Here is a 6,240-nt window from a genome sequence, read left to right as displayed (position 1 = left end):
CGCTGCCTCGGATCCGCGCTTAGCTTTCGGTACCTCATCGTATCTAGTAGGCCACATAGATTTTATTCTGGATTTTCGGTGTCTGTTATAACGATCGCTTTTCCCTTCTCGGCAGCCAGAACCAATATGCTTTAGTCGGCGATAAGGCTCGTGATAACTTGCAACTCTATTTTCAGGTTGTAAACTAATCGTTTTTCTCGACGCGGTATCCTGATTCGACTCCAGTCCGTCACAGGGAATGGAGGGTGAACAATACCAGCCACTGCTGCTGCCCAAAAGTTAGAAAACTCGTCAAACTAAAGCCGGCCAAAGATTCCGAGGCAAAGGCCAACAAGTAGTAACTGAATCACTTTGTTCATCAACCATTTCCAGAACGCAGTAGATACCAACCGTCCAGGTTGGTGCCATGTCCCTGTACATCTACATTACTACACTATTACTCACATTCAGGTGCGTGGCCCAGAGTACATCGAGCAACCTTTACACTATTTCTCTACCTTTCCACTCTCAAACAGCTTTGATTTCTATTTTATTACTACGATTATTTTACCCTATGTTGGTGCACATCAAAAAAATATTTTCGCATTTAGAGAAGAAAGTTGGTGATGAAATGTCGTGAAAATATCTCGCCGCAACAAAAAAACTTCTTTGTTCGAATGATTGCCACCCCACATCCTGACACACTCTCCTCTATTTCGCGATAATACAAAAAAGGCTGCCCTTCTTTGAACTTTTTATATGTCCTCCATGAATCCTGTCCGGCAAGGATCCAATAGTGGAAGGCATTCGATATAATCCCACACTGTCACATGTCAACAAAATTCCAGCATATGCAATATCAGACCGGCTCTGTATTGGAACTGACTCTGCAGAAGATCAACGATTGATGCAGTTATGTTGATGCTGGTGTAGTAGTTGCTGTTAGAAGTAGTTTACCTTGCAGTGAAACTGAAGTAGTTACCTTGAGTTGGAATGGGAAGATGTTATACTCGACAACTGGAATGTATTATTAATTGGTCCCTTTTATCGAGTCCCCGATTCAGATGCTGAATGGTCCAAGGAAACAATGAGTCCCATTTTGAGTAGGTACCGTACAATTATATTTGGCAGTGACTGCTGTCTGCCCTCGTTATGCTGTTGACAGTTTATGTTAGGAGTCAGTGACAGACATAAATCATCGTCAGAAACTGTGCTAACTGCTTCCTAAGAAAATTATTTTGAGGAATTAGTTCAGGAGCCATAGGAAGTGTAAATGATTGTGATAATGTGCCAGACCTGTTAGCGACAATCAATCCTGTTTAAATGGGGAGCGTCACACCAGATGTAGGACTTGCTAACGACAAGATCGCTGTAGCGAGGCTGAATACTGTTGTATAGAAAAGCCGGCCGCTGTGGCCGAGCGGCTCTAGGCGCTTCAGTCCGGAACCGCGCTGCTGCTACGCAGGTTCGAATCCTGCCTCGGGTATGGACGTGTGTGATGTCCTTAGGTTAGTTAGGTTTAAGCAGTTCTAAGTCTAGGGGACTGATGATCTCAGCAGTTAAGTCCCATAGTGCTCAGAGCCATTTGAAGCATTTTTCTGTTACATACATAACCATCAAAAATAAACCGAAAATACATCTATGTAATGGGAAGCATATAAAAATTTGCTTCGTGTCTTCCAAAGAGGCAGTCTCAGTTTCCAGATGTGGCTTAAATTCAAAGAAATAGTGTTGACCTCAGTTGGGAGTTTTATACCAAGTACAAAAATAAGAGACGGAAAGATATTCCATGGTACACAAAAGAGGTCAGGACACTGTTGCAGAAGCGAAGCAACGTGAAAAACAGACTAGATTCAAAGGAATGCACAATCCTCATGATGGCTTAAAAATTCTAAAAACTTATAGCTGACTTTAATGCGGAAAGCTTTTACTAGCTTCCACAACGACATCTGACTTGCAGTCCAGCAGAAAATCGATTGATATTCTAGTCCCATGTAACACATAGCGACGGTGGGACACAATCGGTATCTTCAGTGAGCGAAAGCACTGGGCCGTAAGACAAAGACAGGCGAATAAAGCGGAGTTATTAAACACGGTTTCTCGAAATTGCTATAACAAAGAAGATCAAGTAAACATTTTAGAATTCTAATCAATGGCAGCTATCAATAAATACTCTCGGTGTAGAGAAGCAGTAAATCAATAAAGACAAGTCTTCAGTCCAGACTCTATACCAGTTAGGTTTCTTTCAGATTATATACCAGTTAAGTTCCTTTCAGAGTATGCTGACAAAATAGCTCCATTTTTAACAATTATATACAACCTGTCGCTTGACGAAAGAATATTACCTAAGGACTACAAACTTACGCAGTTGGCACCAATGAGCAAGGAAGGAAATACAAGCAAGCCGCTCAATTATAGACCCATTTCACTGACATCGATTTGTAGTAGCGTTTTGAGATGTATTCAGTGTTCCAATATCATGAAAAACCTCGAAGAAAACGATCTATTGACAAACAATTAGCACGTATTCAGAAATATTGTTCTTGTGAAACAGCACTGGCTCTTTAACACAGCATTGAGGTCTGTTGATTCCAGACTTCTAGATTTCCAGAAGTCTTCCGACACTATTCCTAGGCTTCTAATCATACTGCGCGACTGTGGAGTAGCGACTCATTTGCTGGACTAGGTTTCGCCAGAGAAGTGTTATAGGCACTCTGCCGTTCTTAATCTAAGTAAACACTTTGGGACACAATCTGACTTGTCATATTGTTTGCCCATCATACTGTCGTTCATACCGTCTACGTTAGTCATTTGAAGATCAAAACGAATTGCACTACGATTCAGACACGATAACGGAATGATGCAAAAAGTTCTAAGATGTCCGTAAAAATCGGTTACACGATAAACCATACAAATTTAAAGGGTGTCGATTAAACTGAATGAGGATGATGAGGTCCCATACTCCGAGGGGCGTAGGGAGCGATGCGGGAGACCCGCAGCGCCGACTACGCAAGGTCGTAGCGCAGGCGATTCGCCATTGCCTTCCTCCGACTGTAATGGAGATGAATGATTGTGATGAAGACAACGCAACAACACCCAGTCAGCTGGAGGCACTCAAAATCCCTGACCCCGCCGGGAATCGAACCCGGGACCCCGTGATGGGGGAAGCGAGAACGCTACTGCAAGACCACGAGCTGCCGACTCAACTAAATACCTGGGGATTACAAATTCGAACTTAAATTGGAGCCGTGACGTAGAAATTCTTGTGGGGCAGGTGATCCAAAGTCTGGTTCTATTGGCAGAACATTCAGCATTCTTGTATCAACAAATCTACTAAAGATACTGTCTCCATGCTTTTGTCGGTCCTCTTCCGGAATACTGCTGCGCGGTGTGGGATCCTTAAAAGATAGAACTGACGGAGGAGATCGTTAAAAGAAGGGCAGCTCGGTTTGTATTAACTCCCGATAGCAGCGAAAGTGTTACTACACTCCTGGAAATGGAAAAAAGAACACATTGACACCGGTGTGTCAGACCCACCATACTTGCTCCGGACACTGCGAGAGGGCTGTACAAGCAATGATCACACGCACGGCACAGCGGACACACCAGGAACCGCGGTGTTGGCCGTCGAATGGCGCTAGCTGCGCAGCATTTGTGCACCGCCGCCGTCAGTGTCAGCCAGTTTGCCGTGGCATACGGAGCTCCATCGCAGTCTTTAACACTGGTAGCATGCCGCGACAGCGTGGACGTGAACCGTATGTGCAGTTGACGGACTTTGAGCGAGGGCGTATAGTGGGCATGCGGGAGGCCGGGTGGACGTACCGCCGAATTGCTCAACACGTGGGGCGTGAGGTCTCCACAGTACATCGATGTTGTCGCCAGTGGTCGGCGGAAGGTGCACGTGCCCGTCGACCTGGGACCGGACCGCAGCGACGCACGGATGCACGCCAAGACCGTAGGATCCTACGCAGTGCCGTAGGGGACCGCACCGCCACTTCCCAGCAAATTAGGGACACTGTTGCTCCTGGGGTATCGGCGAGGACCATTCGCAACCGTCTCCATGAAGCTGGGCTACGGTCCCGCACACCGTTAGGCCGTCTTCCGCTCACGCCCCAACATCGTGCAGCCCGCCTCCAGTGGTGTCGCGACAGGCGTGAATGGAGGGACGAATGGAGACGTGTCGTCTTCAGCGATGAGAGTCGCTTCTGCCTTGGTGCCAATGATGGTCGTATGCGTGTTTGGCGCCGTGCAGGTGAGCGCCACAATCAGGACTGCATACGACCGAGGCACACAGGGCCAACACCCGGCATCATGGTGTGGGGAGCGATCTCCTACACTGGCCGTACACCACTGGTGATCGTCGAGGGTACATCCAAACCGTCATCGAACCCATCGTTCTACCATTCCTAGACCGGCAAGGGAACCTGCTGTTCCAACAGGACAATGCACGTCCGCATGTATCCCGTGCCACCCAACGTGCTCTAGAAGGTGTAAGTCAACTACCCTGGCCAGCAAGATCTCCGGATCTGTCCCCCATTGAGCATGTTTGGGACTGGATGAAGCGTCGTCTCACGCGATCTGCACGTCCAGCACGAACGCTGGTCCAACTGAGGCGCCAGGTGGAAATGGCATGGCAAGCCGTTCCACAGGACTACATCCAGCATCTCTACGATCGTCTCCATGGGAGAATAGCAGCCTGCATTGCTGCGAAAGGTGGATATACACTGTACTAGTGCCGACATTGTGCATGCTCTGTTGCCTGTGTCTATGTGCCTGTGGTTCTGTCAGTGTGATCATGTGATGTATCTGACCCCAGGAATGTGTCAATAAAGTTTCCCCTTCCTGGGACAATGAATTCACGGTGTTCTTATTTCAATTTCCAGGAGTGTATATGATTAAAGACTTAGGATGAAAATCATTACAACAAAAGCGGTTTACGTTGCGGAGAGATATTTTCATGAAATTTCAGTCAATTTCGTTCTCTTCAGAATACTAAAATATAATAGGTGATAAAAAGCTACCATATGACTGTTGCTGCAGCGTATATGCAATGTAGCACGACCCCAATGCTCAAGCGTAAGGACCGAAGTGCAGGCAATCGATTAATTGGCATTCGTGTATTTCTGACATGCGTGCGATAAATGCGGAAACGTGAAATATGGCGACATTATAACCAAATGCTCCCAAACAGGACCAACGTGCTATTGTTCTTTTCTTGGTTGCCGAAGGAGAAAAACTTGTAGGCATCCATCGGAGAATGAAGAATATGTATGGAGCAGTATGTACGAGTTTGCCGAAAACCACTGTTGTTGAATACGGCAAGGCGTGCTGCTGCTTCATGGTGAAGCATGTCTATGCATCGTAAATGTGTTGAGCCAGCTCAAGTGTGAGACTCTCCATCACCCACTCTATAGTACTGATCCCTCCTCGTGTAATTATCACGTCCCTTGGAAAAGGCCTTGAATGATCGGCGGTTCCCTGTCGGACGAGGATGTGATGCAGACAGTTTAGGACTTCTCCATGCAGGAGGACACGGTATCTTACCAAACGGGTATCTTCAACCTGGTACGTCGGTGGGGTAATTGGCTCAGCGCTCACGACGATCTTTCTTGAGTGACATATCGATTCTGGACCGCACGGCTTTCAAGCCAGCGCTTATTGATCGCACCTTATATTCTCCAAAGTTTTACTGAAAATTCCCTTTTACGTGTATGAAATTAGAGCTGGTGCGGAAAGATTTAGGTGTTTGTTTTTCCCTAGTGCTATTCGAGAGTGGAGCAGCACGGAAACTGTCTGAAATTGATTTCATGAACCCTCTGTCAATGACGTAAATGTAAATACCAGAGTGTTTATATAGCTGTAGCCGTAGATGTAGATGGTCAAACCTACAGAAGCTACCATTAATCAATCAGTGTCTCTTATTGCTAAGGGAAACATGACAAGTAAACATTTAATATTTGATTGTGATCGCTGTCTTAGAATACTCTCTAAGCCAAAAAAAAAAAAAAAAAACGACGTGACAAGAAGGAATTACGCGAATGGCGCGCAAAGCGGTAGTTGTGACGTACATGTACAGCCAAAAAGAGATTGTTGTTTCAGAAAAATCGGATGATTTATTCAAGAGAAAGAGCTTCAGGGATTGAGCAAGTCAGTAATGCGTAGGTCCGAGACTAGCCGTTATGCAAGCAGTTACTCGGTTCGGTGTTGCTTAGTAGAGCTGGATGTCCTCGATGCTGCCTTTAGATCCGCTCCGAATGTTCT

This window comes from Schistocerca nitens, chromosome 2 (genome assembly GCF_023898315.1).
Source record: "Schistocerca nitens isolate TAMUIC-IGC-003100 chromosome 2, iqSchNite1.1, whole genome shotgun sequence".
NCBI classification, from domain to species: Eukaryota; Metazoa; Arthropoda; class Insecta; order Orthoptera; family Acrididae; genus Schistocerca; species Schistocerca nitens.
The sequence above is the reverse complement of the archived record's forward strand: the minus strand, read 5'-3'. Positions refer to the sequence as shown.